Source organism: Lutra lutra, chromosome 2 (assembly GCF_902655055.1).
Source record: "Lutra lutra chromosome 2, mLutLut1.2, whole genome shotgun sequence".
In the NCBI taxonomy this organism is placed as follows: Eukaryota; Metazoa; Chordata; class Mammalia; order Carnivora; family Mustelidae; genus Lutra; species Lutra lutra.
The window spans coordinates 15,110,592-15,124,241 of record NC_062279.1 but is presented as its reverse complement, the minus strand read 5'-3'; positions in this window follow the sequence as shown (position 1 = coordinate 15,124,241).

Genomic DNA, 13,650 nt, shown 5'->3' with positions numbered 1-13,650 from the left:
TTCACTCAACATAATGTTTTCAACATTTTAGCATGAATCAATACTTTCCTCCTTTTATTTCCAAATTATACTCCATTGTATGAAGTGGCTACATTTTATTTATCCATTATTTAGTTGATGGACCTTTGTTTTTTTCTCACTTTTTGGATAGCATGAATATTGGTACTCTGAACATTCATGTATGAATTTGTGTGCACATATGTTTGCATTTGTTTGGGGAATATACCTAGAGAATAATTGTAGGATCACATGCTAACTCTATATTAAACTTTTGAGGAACTATCAGACCATTTTCCAAATTGACTGCACCATTTTGCATTCCCACCAGCAGTGTGAGAGGGTGCAATCTTCTCCACATCTTCACCAACACTTGAATCATGTCTTTTTTTATTATAGCCATCCTGGCAGGCATGATGTGAGATCTCATTGTGGTTTTGATTTGGATTTCCCCAAGGATGAATAATGTTGGGCAACTTTGCATGTGCCTACTGGCCGTGTGTCTGTCTATATTGAAGAAATGTTTATTCAAATGCTTTGCCCATTTTTTAAAAAACTGGGTTTTGGCCTTTTTATTATTGAGTTGTAAGAATTCTTTATATGTTCTGGATTCAAGTCCCTTATCAGATACGTGTTTTGCAGAAACTTGTATTTCCCTGTCCTGTGGATGTTCTTTTCACTTTTTTGGATAGTATCCTTCATGGCACAAGTTTTTAATTTTTGCAAAGTGCAATTAATCTATTTTTCCTTTCATCAGTTGTGCTTTTGTGTCCTCTCCAAGAAGACTTTGCCCAACCCAAGATCATGAAGATTTACTCCTCTGATTTATTCTAGGAGTGTTACAGTTTTAACTTATATTTAGGTCCATGATCCCTTTGAGTTAAGTTTTCATTTATGGTATGAGGAACTGATGCTTCCGCATTCTTTTGCCTATGGATATCCAGTTGTCCCAGGATTGCTTGTTGCCAAGCATACCAACTTTTTAGAGAAATGTGAAAATGATTCTGTTGGATATAAACACTTTAAAAAAATAATAATCACTCCAAAAATGTGAATTTTTTGGTACCTCAACACTGGATATGCAACACAGTGTTTATTCCTCATACCACCCCCACTGACCAGTTTGGGCCCCCCACCATACTCTCCCTGGATACCCTGGCTACAGATAACATCCTCTGTTGTTCTCTGTCATACACCAATCAAAATTCTAATCATACAATAAATAAAGATCTTTTTTAATATTGTCTATTTTTCTCACTGGAATTTCAGTGAGAGAGGGACAGTGTCTATCTTATTCACCCAGCGAAATGCCCGACGCACAATAGGTATTGAATGGATATCTGTTGAATGCATAAATGACTTGGCATTTTATTGCATTTTCTTCCCATTTTTACCACCACCCCCTACATCCCCACACACAGAAGTCACAAACACTTTTTAAAGCTCCCGCTTCACCATTTTAATCTCACCTCTGACCTTCTTGATCTAACCCCATTTTTCCTAATTACTTACTTACCTTGGTTTTCCTTTGGCACTGAAAAATATTGTACCTTGCAATTATCTTTATTTCTATTTCCTTGAATTCAACACATCTATTTTGCATGAGTTTGTTTTGTGTGCTAAATATGGGAACAATTACATTTTCCCTCTCTGACTCATTAGATTATAGTTTTGAATATACTAAACATGATATGCTAAACTATAATATGACATATTATAGTTTTCTTGGAAGAAGAGGGCTTCCCTCCCTCCCTCCCTCCCTCCCAATTTTTTCACTCCTTCCTTCCTTTGGAAGGTCAGGACTTTTGGGGACCCTAATAATTGGCATCCCTGCTTCCTAATTAATTTTGTATGTAATTGAGGTAGACCCAGTGTTTGAAAGATAGAGAGTGAAACATCACCTTTATTACAATAAAGCTGTTAGTTATTGGAGAATGCAGGGCATAATACCACACCTCTGAATTACACAGATTGGCCCACCAAGGCCCTAGACCTGTAAGTGCTCTGCAGCCTACCAGAAGGGAAGCAAATGGTCTATCAAGACCAAAGGCAAAAAGATGAATCCACAGCGGTTCCGAGTTAATTCCTTGAACACTAAACACCTGCTGGGAGGTTTCTTCTCCAGGCCACCCAGCACACTTGCTTGACAGGCCAGGCCAAGTTCCTTCGGAGCATCACCGTGGCAGTTCTGAAGGTCACCAGCGAGATTCAGGAGGACTCAGTGTGGCCTGGTTCATGGTGAGGCCCTGCAGAGCTGCCTATAATTTGGCTCCAGGTACTTCACTTGACTTTGCCCTTGCTCGACCCTCCCGGCCCTATGGGCCGTCCTGGCCTTCCTGCTGGGCTGGGACTTGGCGGAACTCCAAATGGGTTTCCCATTTTTGCCAGAAGCCCAGGGAGATAAGGCATAGTTCTGTGAGATAACAGTCTTCCATTTGTGTGTCTTAGCCTAACTCCTGGCAAAGAATGATTCATTTTAAATCTTTTAGTCATGTAATTGCCGACAGAGTTTGTGATACTCTTGGCAAGTTTAAAACACAGTCAAATCATTTTATTTCATCAGGGCAGAGCCCCGCTTACCTCTGCATATCTAGATTCTAGAACAGAGTCAGGCTCCTAGAAGGTTCTCACACATTGGAAGAATGGATGAGTCCAATTGTTTTTTTTTTTTTTTTTTAATTATTTTTTTTAAAGATTTTATTTATTGATTTGACAGACAGAGATCACAAGTAGGCAGAGAGGCAGGCAGAGAGAGAGAGGAGGAATCAGGCTCCCTGCTGAGCAGAGAGCCCGATGTGGGGCTCCATCCCAGGACCCTGGGACCATGACCCGAGCCGAAGGCAGCGGCTTTAACCCACTGAGCCACCCAGGCGCCCCAAGTCCAATTGTTTTTAAAAGAGCACACTGAGGGGCGCCTGGGTGGCTCAGTGGGTTAAAACCTCTGCCTTCAGCTCAGGTCATGATCCCAGGGTCCTGGAATGGAGCCCCGCATCGGGCTCTCTGCTCCACGGGGAGCCTGCTTCCTCCTCTCTCTCTGCCTGCCTCTCTGCCTGCTTGTGATCTCTGTCTGTCAAATCAATAAATAAAATTAAACCAAAAAAAGAGCACACTGACTATGTCCTACAATCCTTGGAAGTTCTGGGGCTGCCTTGGGAACAGCCTGCCTCGTGTGGAGTGGGTCCCTTCAGAGAAGGTACAAACTGTTAGAGACACTAGAATAGCTCACAGCACGCCCTTCGTTATGGGTTGGATTGCTAGCCCCACAGCCCTCAAAAAAAGTTATATGTCCGAACCCAAGTCCCTGATACCTATGAATGTGACCTTATTTGGGAATAGAGTTGTACAGATGTAATCAAGACAGAGGAGGTCATACTGGGTTGGGGTGGGCTCTACTCCAATGACTGGTGGCCTTCTAAGAAGGAGAGATTTAGATCCAGCAACACAGGGAAGAAGGCCACATGGCAGATGGGCAGAGACTGGATAACGTGTCTATAAGCCACAGAGCAGCAAGGACCACGGGCAACCACCAGCCGCTGTAGAGGGCAAGGAACGATTTTCCCCTAGAGCCTTCAGAGGGAGCACAGCTCTGCCGACACCTTGATTTCAGACTTCCAGCCTCCACTGTGAGAGGCTGCGTTTCTGTTAAGCTATCTTGTAGGTGCAGACTTGTTACAGCGTTCATGGGAAACTGACACACGCTTCATGTCACTTTTAGCGTCAGTCCAACTCATCAAGGAGTTCTTGACCCCTCCCCTCTTTCACATCAGATACTGCGAATGTTTGGGGAACACAGAAGAGAAGATGCCATTACTGCCGTCACTGAACTTACAAGGTAGTTATTTAATTTCTTCCATTTTTGAGCAGAGTTGAATTCTCCTTTCTGTGCAGCAAAATGTTTCAGTTGCTACAGGCAATGCACAGAGAGAATTTCGGAGAAAACGGGAGTAACACAACGAAAGAAGGCTTTAGAGCCAGAGAGCTGGAGGTGGGAGCTCATTGGCTGGTGCTCCTGATGGCACCTTGTCTGTTGCCTCCGGTGGGATCTTACTCCTTGGCCATTGGATGTTCCTCCACCGATTTACTCTTCACCTTCCCTGTGGAATTATCCCTCAGCAAAAGCAAGGATGATCATGTTACACACCTGATTAAAAACCACTCTTGTGTCTTTCATTCCTACAGAATTAAATTCCAAATTCTGCTTCCAAACCATGTCCGTGGTTTGACCCCTCTGTCCGGCACGACCCTTCCCACTCTTTGTCTGTAAACTTATACTCACCCTTCATGGCCTGGATTCTCTGGGAGACCTTTGTACTTTCATGTCCTCTTCTTGTTTCATTTATTACAAAGCAAGTCACAGTGCAGTGTAATAATTTTCTTGGAAGTGTTCTCCAAACAGGGTGTAAGCAAAGCAGAATGGTGAGATGGTGTCTTCCCATTTTTGGAGTCCTCGAACAAAGTCTGGAGCACCAACGAAGTCGACCATGAAATAGTTGGTAATTGTCTGGTGAATGAATAAATGAATGAATGAACAGAGAGAAGAAGTTAGTACATTCTAATCAGAAAATCCCCTGGAGTTTGGACAGAGCTCCTATAGCAGCGAGGGGTTGGGAGAGCCAAGTGCAGGAAGGTTTTGTAGAGAGGATCAGGATTTGACAAATGACTAGCTGTGTGACACGGGATCCAGAGGGCAGGAGTTTCTCTCTCAGCATTTCAGCAGGCCCCCTCTTCAGCCATGAACAAGAGGAAGTGAAACAGATGGGAAGAAAAGAAGAAAAGATAAATTAGCTCTGTCTTCACCACGTTTAATTTGACTTTTCAACAAGACTAACACGTGCTTGTACTGTCATTTGCCTAGGCTTGGAGGAGACAACAGAAGGGAGTTCAGAGTCTTGAACACCCAAGATGTAGCAGATGGAGAAAGAGGAAGAATCCCAATCACCGTTTCCCCCTTCCCACGCCTTCTGAGTCCGATCTGCCTTTGCTTCTGAGAAATGGGCAGTGGGAGACAAGAGGAGGTGAAGGGGAGCTTTCAGAGGAAGGAGAGGGGTGTTCAAGAGATCCCCTTCCGAGGACAGCTTTGTTTACACCTCTCCTCTCTCTCCTGTCCTGCTGCTTAGGATAGTCTGACCTCAGAGTGGGGTCAGGGGGACAAGTAGGAACTGAATTTCTGCCACATCCCAGAAGAAGGTGGTGCCCAGAAGCACCCCTCCACCCCCACAGTCAGCGACAAGGGCCAGAGGGACAGGACGGGGGTAGGACGGGGAGGGGGAAGGGTAGATAAAAGGAGACAAGGAAGCCATTTTGCCTGCTCTTAAATGAAAAGAGCAGAAGGAACTCTGGGACTTATCAGAGTTCAGGCCACAGTCCATTTCAACAACGTGAGAGGTATTTGGGGGTCGAAGCTCCAATGAGCAATGAGCATTATTTCCCTGGACCACTGTTGGGAATCTGCATGATTCCCATCTGCATTCCCATCAATCTGCATGAAGTGGTACCTGGCTTATGGAGAAGGATTTGAACACTCCAGGATCCAGGCTACTGTCTCCATCTGAAACCCTAAAACTAGCAGCCCCTCACCCAGTGCCCGGTGTTAGGAGATGCATGTTGCGCTCAATGTCTCCTGTTTATTGTAGGCAATCGAGGAGCCTGGAGAAAGACAGGTGTGGGTCAGTAGGAGTCTGGCGGAGAAGCCCCGGCTTACCTGCCCTAGCCCCACCCGCCTCGGTCGGCGCTCTTGTCTCAAGCCCCCACCCCAGAAACACCCAAGGAAGGCAAAGCAGGGAGCTTTGCCAACAGCTTCAGACAATGTCTTCAGAGCCCCCCACAGGCTGACACTGTTTCTGGAGCTTCCACTGGTGACCCCAAAGCACCTACACATGGCCTCTATAAGCTCCCCAAGGAGGAATGCTACGTTTGTGGACAGGCCTTGTGTAATAATCTTGATAAATTCAAGTTTTTAGTTTGGGGCATTGGCTCTCAAACCTAGCCACCCAGAATTACCTGAAGAATAAATCTCACCAAGTGATTCTAATGTTCGAGAAGAAATGAAAAATACCCATGAGTAAGAAAAAAACGTGATGAAAGAAGAAAAACGTGAGTACAAGTTAGGGCCTCTTAAGAATCCGAAGGGAGGGGCGCCTGGGTGGCTCAGTGGGTTAAGCTGCTGCCTTCGGCTCAGGTCATGATCTCAGGGTCCTGGGATCGAGTCCCACATCGGGCTCTCTGCTCAGCAAGAAGCCTGCTTCCCTCTCTCTCTCTCTCTGCCTGCCTCTCCGTCTACTTGTGATCTCTCTCTGTCAAATAAATAAAAATAAAAATAATTAAAAAAAAAAAAAGAATCCGAAGGGAGGGGTGCCTGGGTGGCTCAGTGGTTAAAGCCTCTGCCTTCGGCTCAGGTCATGATCCTAGGGTCCTGGGATCGAGCCTCACATGGGGCTCTCTGCTCAGCGGGGAGCCTGCCTCCTCCTCCTCTCTCTCTCTGCCTGCCTCTCTGCCTACTTGTGATCTGTCTGCCAAAAAAAAAAAAAAAAAAGAATCCGAAGGGAGCATGGATGGTTTGCATAATTTTAATGTTCAGATTCATCTAGATTAGGACATACATGGTATTCTGCCATGTTACAAAAAATACAGCTCGGTATGCTAGAAGTTCTTTCGTACTTTATAATAAAGATCAAAGTAATAAACCCAGAAGATGGCTTTGGTTTTTTACCAGACCACAATGGAGATGGACACTCTCCCTTCGGGGAATCACAAGTTACTTAGAGCCCTCCTGCAGGTGGCGTACCACTAATCCTAACCAGAAATCTCTAGCAGCCAAACAGGAAACAGGTCCCCTTGTGTAGCCAGAACGCAGTACCCAGGAGAGGATGACCAGAAGAGCAACAGGCCTTGTTTGAGGCCACAAGATATGACATGCCGTGGACGGTGAACTTTAATCTGTCTTTGGGAGAAATTGTCTTACCTGGTTTACTTGTCAGTTTGAACAAAGAAAATTAAATCTAGTGATTAAATTAACACGGACTGACTGTAAATCCAGCAGGGACCAGACAACTTAATGTCGGGAGACCCATTTAAAGTCAATAAAATTTACTGTGCAAATACTCAATGCAGGGATTTTGTGTCTTGAAACGTCAGACCTGTTCCTTTCTAGGAAAAGGCTGTCCTGAGTGCTCTCGGATGTCAGCTCAGGGAGCTGCTGTTGCCAGGAGTCCAGAGAGGACGGGAAGGGCCAACAGAGCCACGGAGAACACTTCTGAGAGGCTTTGAAGGTCGCCACATAACTGTTTGTGTGCCTGCTGGAATGGGACACAAGCATCCTCTGTTTCTTTCCCTGTAAATGTAGAATGTCCTTATGCCAGCAAAAGGCTGCTACCCCAACAAGGAATGTAAGTCATCAGACCATCAAACCCTGGTTGGGTGATGGGAGAGGGGAGATGAACTTTTAAAGCTTAAGAACCATCACAGCTAGAGGGTATTAGGCTGAGCAAAATAAGTCAGTCTGAGAAAGACAATTATATGATCTCACTGATATGAGGAATTTGAAAAACAAAACAGAAAGAAGATCATAGGGGAAGGGAGGGAAAAATAAAACAAAACCAGAGAGGGAGACAAACCATAAAAGACTCTTAATATCAGGAAACAAACTGAGGTTTGCTGGATTGGAGGTGGGTAGAGGGATGGGGTAACTGGGTGATGGACATTGTGGAGGGTGTGTGTTGTGGTGTGTGCTGTGTGTTGTGTAAGACTGATTAATCACAGACCTGTACTCCTGAAACAAATAAACAAATAATACATTCTATGTTGATTTTTTAAAGGCAAAAAAAGAAAAGGAAAAGAACCGTGACAGTAATCATAAAGGGCAACATAAAAGTTTTAAACTTCTGTATGTCAAAAACTAAACAAAATTAAGTCAAATGGATTCCCAAATGACAACAAAAACACACTAAAAAGAATTACAGTACCTATGATAAATGGCAGAAATCCTTAATCTTAAAAAAAAAAACATTGGGATCAGTAAGAAAATCATTAAGGCCTCAACAAATAAATGGATAAAGGGCATAGATTATTACATACAGATATTTAATAAACACACAAAATTATTCTATACTATATATAAACTGTACATGTCATATAATATATATAATAATTCTGTAATTTCAGGAGTAATCAGAATTGAAAATAAAGAAGATCCTATTTTTGTCTCCCACATTGGGAGAGGTTGTTTTCAACAGTTGCAGTGGGAAGCTGTGGGAGGCACTCCCCCAGTGGAAGTCCACCCACCTGGCAGGGCACATCAGGAGGAGAAACGTGACTGACCATGGGAAACTAGTGTGCCCCCCAGAGAACAGTTTGGCACTGTATATAAGAATCTTGAAAAATAGGCATAATCTCTAATCCAGCATGGCTTTCCGATTGTTTTCCCAAATTATTTACAAAGTAACAATGTATGCACATGTTCAAAAAATCAAAAGGTGCCGAAGGGATGATAATGAAAAACAGCAATCCCATGCTTTGTTCTTCTCACTCCTCTGGGCTTGACTCCAGGCTTGCGATCCTAGGCTTGGTTTTCCAGCAGTTTTTTCCCCTCTAATATTTATCCCCATATTCTTTCCATAACCATCGTGCTTATGACACTATCTCTTACATTTTTTTTTAAAGATTTTATTTATTTATTTGACAGAGAGATCACAAGTAGGCAGAGAGGCAGGCAGAGAGAGAGGAGGAAGCAGGCTCCCCGCTGAGCAGAGAGCCCGATGCGGGACTCGATCCCAGGACCCTGAGATCATGACCTGAGCCGAAGGCAGCGGCTTAACCCACTGAGCCACCCAGGCGCCCCTATCTCTTACATTTTTAGACAATATCTATTGACTTTCCTGGGCCCACTGCTCCTGTCTTTTCCTCTCCTGTGATTCTTTCACGGGTGTTACTTAGGGTGATCACCAGGGTTTAGAATATTGTTGTGTTGACATTATTTACTTTGCTATATGATCTCCACTCTCAACAGCTGTGTGTTTTTTTTAATATTTTATTTATTTATTTGACAGACGGAGATCACAAGTAGGCAGAGAGGCAGGCGGAGAGAGAGAGGAGGAAGCAGGCTCCCTGCAGAGCAGAGAGCCCGATGCGGGGCTCAATTCCAGGACCCTGAGATCACGACCCGAGCCAAAGGCAGAGGCTTTAACCCACCGAGCCACCCAGGTGCCCCAACAGCTGTGTTTTTTCCCTGAGTTAACAGTTGCCTTGGTTTTTATTTTTTTTTTTCTCATTTGCACGGTTTTCTGTGTATTGTTGACCTTAAAAATAAAACTGTCAGTTATTTTACGAGCAAGAATGGGTCCATCCAGGAATAGCAAAGAGTTGTACTTGGTGATATGCAAGCTATGGCAAAACCACGGGCAAGACCAGAGAACAAAGGAGGGGACCACACTTTTATAATAAAGGAGAGAGGGGAGTTGGGAGGGGCCGTTATGAGCAAAAAGTTCACTGGAGTAAACTGGGAGCTTGAAGTGGCCTCTCATCAGCTGAGGTATGACAGTCTCTCATTGACTGGGTTGTTGCTGGGCAAAGAGAAAATCTTTCTTGCACTTGCTGGGGTAGTAGAGTACAGACATCTTCCTGTTGGGCGGGCAAAGGCTTGCAAAGGGTGGTAGTCCATGAAATCACCCTCTTCGGCCCCATGACCCCATTTCAAATGAGGTAGCCTTCATTCAGTTTCACAATATTGATCCTTAATTATTTCCCAGTGCTCTTTCCCACATGCCATGCATGAACATGAACCCCAAACTCTGTGACAACATGATATTCAAAACACTTCACATCCTGCAAAACTGTGTACTAAATGTCACAGAGCTCATGGGAAAAAAATGTTGAAAACAACTTCTCAAAACCTGTACAACTTTATAATCAGAGCAGCAACAAAAGCAGTAATAGGTACCTTCACTGAAAACACAGGTGAGTAGCTCAAAAAGGTGGAACTTAAAAGACGTGAAGAAAAAATGGTGGCTGATGGGTGGGCACTGAGATGATACAGGTGGAGATGCAGTTCTGCTCACATTTAAAATTTTTCTTAAAGATGGAAAGGATTCTGGGAAGATGATGAGTGTGGATGACAGTTTGCTTTTTTTTTTTTTTTACATCTTCCTGAATCCTCACATTAACAAGGAAGGACAATCGGAGAGCAATATCATCAACCCATGGTCAACATTTGCAACACAATGAAGTTACAAATTATCTTCAAGAACCTCAAGACTCGAGTGAAAGGGGACAAATGACCAATGCCTCTAAAGCCTGCGTCATTACAGTGTTTGTGAGGGAAGGAGCAAACAAAAACATGGAAGCATCTGATGGACCTAAGAACAAGGTCAAAATAGTCAATGTGTGTTCACTGAAGAGCAGGAAATGTTATTTTGAAGTCAATAGCTGAAACTGAGTGGGCTTTGGTCAATCTGATGGAGGGAGTGAGTGAAGTCTATCCACTATGAACCCTTGAAACTGATGAGCCAGGGCTCACTTCTAGGACAAGGCCCAAACCTGAGGAGAATCTGCTGAGAGTTCAATCAGAATCCAGCAAGATAAGGACAATAGAAATGAGGGAAAGAGAAGGTCCAGATAAGCATTGCAAGAAAAAAAAGAGCCATTCTAAGAAAACAAGCCTCCATATTTTTGAGTATTACATGAAACTAACAGAAAAAGATACTGTACAAAATTTAAAAAACTATCCTGAACCACATCTCCTAATGTGTAGATAAAATAATTTCATATAAAACTGTGAGAAGTATTAAAGTCATACCAAGTCTAAAGTCATCCCATGTTAAGATACTATTTTGAAATGACAGGAGCAGAACTGCGCCAACAGTCAATGAAAGTGTGCTAGAAAGGCCTGATTACAAGATGAATCAAAACCATCACTTACCACTTCAAGATGAACTAAAATACATGAAGAAAACAACAGAAGATATGAAAGAACAACATAAATCAATTCATTAAAACTAAGAAAGGACTGAACTCAAGAAAGAATAACATATTGACTCATATGCTTTAAGCTCCATTACTTACACGGTAGTCTCAGAATAGCAATCCGAATATCCCACCACCAGTAACATGGATGATAATAGTTAATTTGGGGGGAGAGAGTATGCCCCCCATTGACCTTCCCCCATTTGAAAACCATTATTCCATGCCTACAGTGTCAAAGCACATAGCCACAACCACACTGCACTCTCTCCCCAGTTGGATAGTAACTGTTACTTCGTTCCCAGGCCTATTGTCAGTGTTTCCCTGGCCATACTGGTTGTCTGAATTGTGTTCTCCAACGGTGTCATCAAGGATGAGCTCACGGCTCAAGCGCAGAGACTGATGAACAGCCTCCGCGCATGCTCCGCAGGCCTGGGACGGGTGTGACCCCACCGCCTGAATGGGGAAACCCGGATGTTCCTGGACAACACCGCGTACATCATTGGAGGGGCTGTGCTCCTGTTCTCAGACTTCAGGGTGTATGAGAATCACCTGGCGATATTGAGAAAAGCTGAACTCCAGACCTTACCCCTGGAAATGATCATTGGGTGATCTAGAGCTTTCCTAGGAACGTGCACTTCCATAAGCCAAATCTGATGAATCCCAAACTTTGTGAATCACTAGTCTAAATTTTACAGTCCAAAGGTCTGTAGTGAACTGACACCTCTGAAGGCAGAGATGGGCTGGGCCTCTCCAGATTCTAAGTTTTGCTTCAGAGTGGAGAGTGGAGAACACAGAGGAAGCACAATCTTCTGGGGGGCGAACTCCTCATTTCCACATCACTCTTAAATACAGTCACTTGTGTACCCAGAGCAACAAATGGCCACTGGCTGAAGTGACATGGTCAATTGAAGCAGATAAATATTCTATATTCACACTGTCTCATAGGGTATCCACTAGCTGCATGTGGCTACTGAGCACTTAAGATGTGGTTAGTCAAAGCTAGGATTTAAAGTAGGTGTGCAGGATGTTGAAAAAGAAACCCAGAGTTGGTGGCATCACAATTCTGGACTTCAAGCTCTATGAGACAGCGGTAGTCTCAAGACAGTATGGTACTGGCAGAAAAGTAGACACGTGGATCAATGGAACAGAATGAGAGCCCAGAAATGGACCCTCAACTCTATGGTCAACTAATCTTTGACAAAGCAGGAAAGAATGTCCAATGGAAAAAAAGACAGTCTCTTCAACAAATGGTATTGGGAAAATTGGACAGCAACATGCAGAAAAATGAAACTGGACCATTTTTTTACACCACACACAAAAATAGACTTAAAATGGATGAAAGACCTAAATGTGAGACAGGAATCCATCAAAATCCTAGAGGAGAACACAGGCAGCAACCTCTGTGACCTTGGCCACAACAACTTCTTGCTAGACATGTCTCCAAAGGCAAGGAAAACAAAAGCAAAAATGAATCATTGGGACTTCATCTAGATAAAAAGCTTTTGCACAGGGGTGCCTAGGTGGCTCAGTGGGTTAAAGCCTCTGCCTCTGGCTCAGGTCATGATCTCAGGGTCCTGGGATTGAGCCCTGCATTGGGCTTTCTGCTAAGTAGAAGCTTTCTTCCTCCCCACCCCACCCCCATCTGCCTCTCTGCCTACTTGTGATCTCTGTCAAATAAATAAATAAAATCTTAAAAAAAAAAAAAAAGTTTTTGCAAAGCAAAGGAAACAATTGACAAAACCAAAAGACAACTGACTGAATGGGAGAGGTATTTGTAAATGTCTTATCAGATAAAGGGCTATTTACCAAAATCTGCAAATAATTTATGAAACTCAACACTAAAGAACAAATAATCCTATCAAGAAATGGGCAGAAGACATGAACAGACATTTCTGCAAAGAAGACATCCAGATGGCCAACAGACACATGAAAAATTGCTCAACATCACTCTGCATCAGGGAAATACAAATCAAAACCACAGTGAGATACCACCTCACACCAGTCAGAATGGCTAAAATTAACAAATCAGGAAAACAACAGATGTTGGCGAGGATGCAGAGAAAGGGGAGCCCTCCTACACTGTTGGTGGGAATGCAAGCCGGTGCAACCACTCTGGAAAACAGTATGGAGGCGCCTTAAAAAGTTGAAAATAGAGTCACCCTACGACCCAGCAATGGTACTATTAGGTATTTGCCCAAAGATACATTGATCCGAAGGGCATCTGCACCTCAATGTTTATAGCAGCAATATCCACAATAGCCAAACTATGGAAAGAGCCCAGCTGTCCACTGACAGATGAATGGGTAAAGAAGAAATGGTACATATATATAGTGGAATATTACTCAGCCATCAAAAAATGCAATCTTGCCATTTGCAATGACATGAATAGAACTAGAGAGTATTATGCTAAGCAAAATAAGTCACTTAGAGAAAGACAATGATCATATTATTTCATTCATATGTGGAATTTAAGAAATAAAACAGAGGATCATAGGGAAAGGGAGGAAAAAATAAAACAAGATGAATTCAGAGGAGGAGACAAACCCTTAGAGACTCTTAATCATAGGAAACAAACAGGGTTGCTGGAGGGAAGGGGGATGGGGGGATAAGATCACTGGGTGATGGGTGTTAGGAGGGCACATGATGTAATGAGTAGTAGGCATTATATAAGACTGATGAATCACTGAACTCTACTTT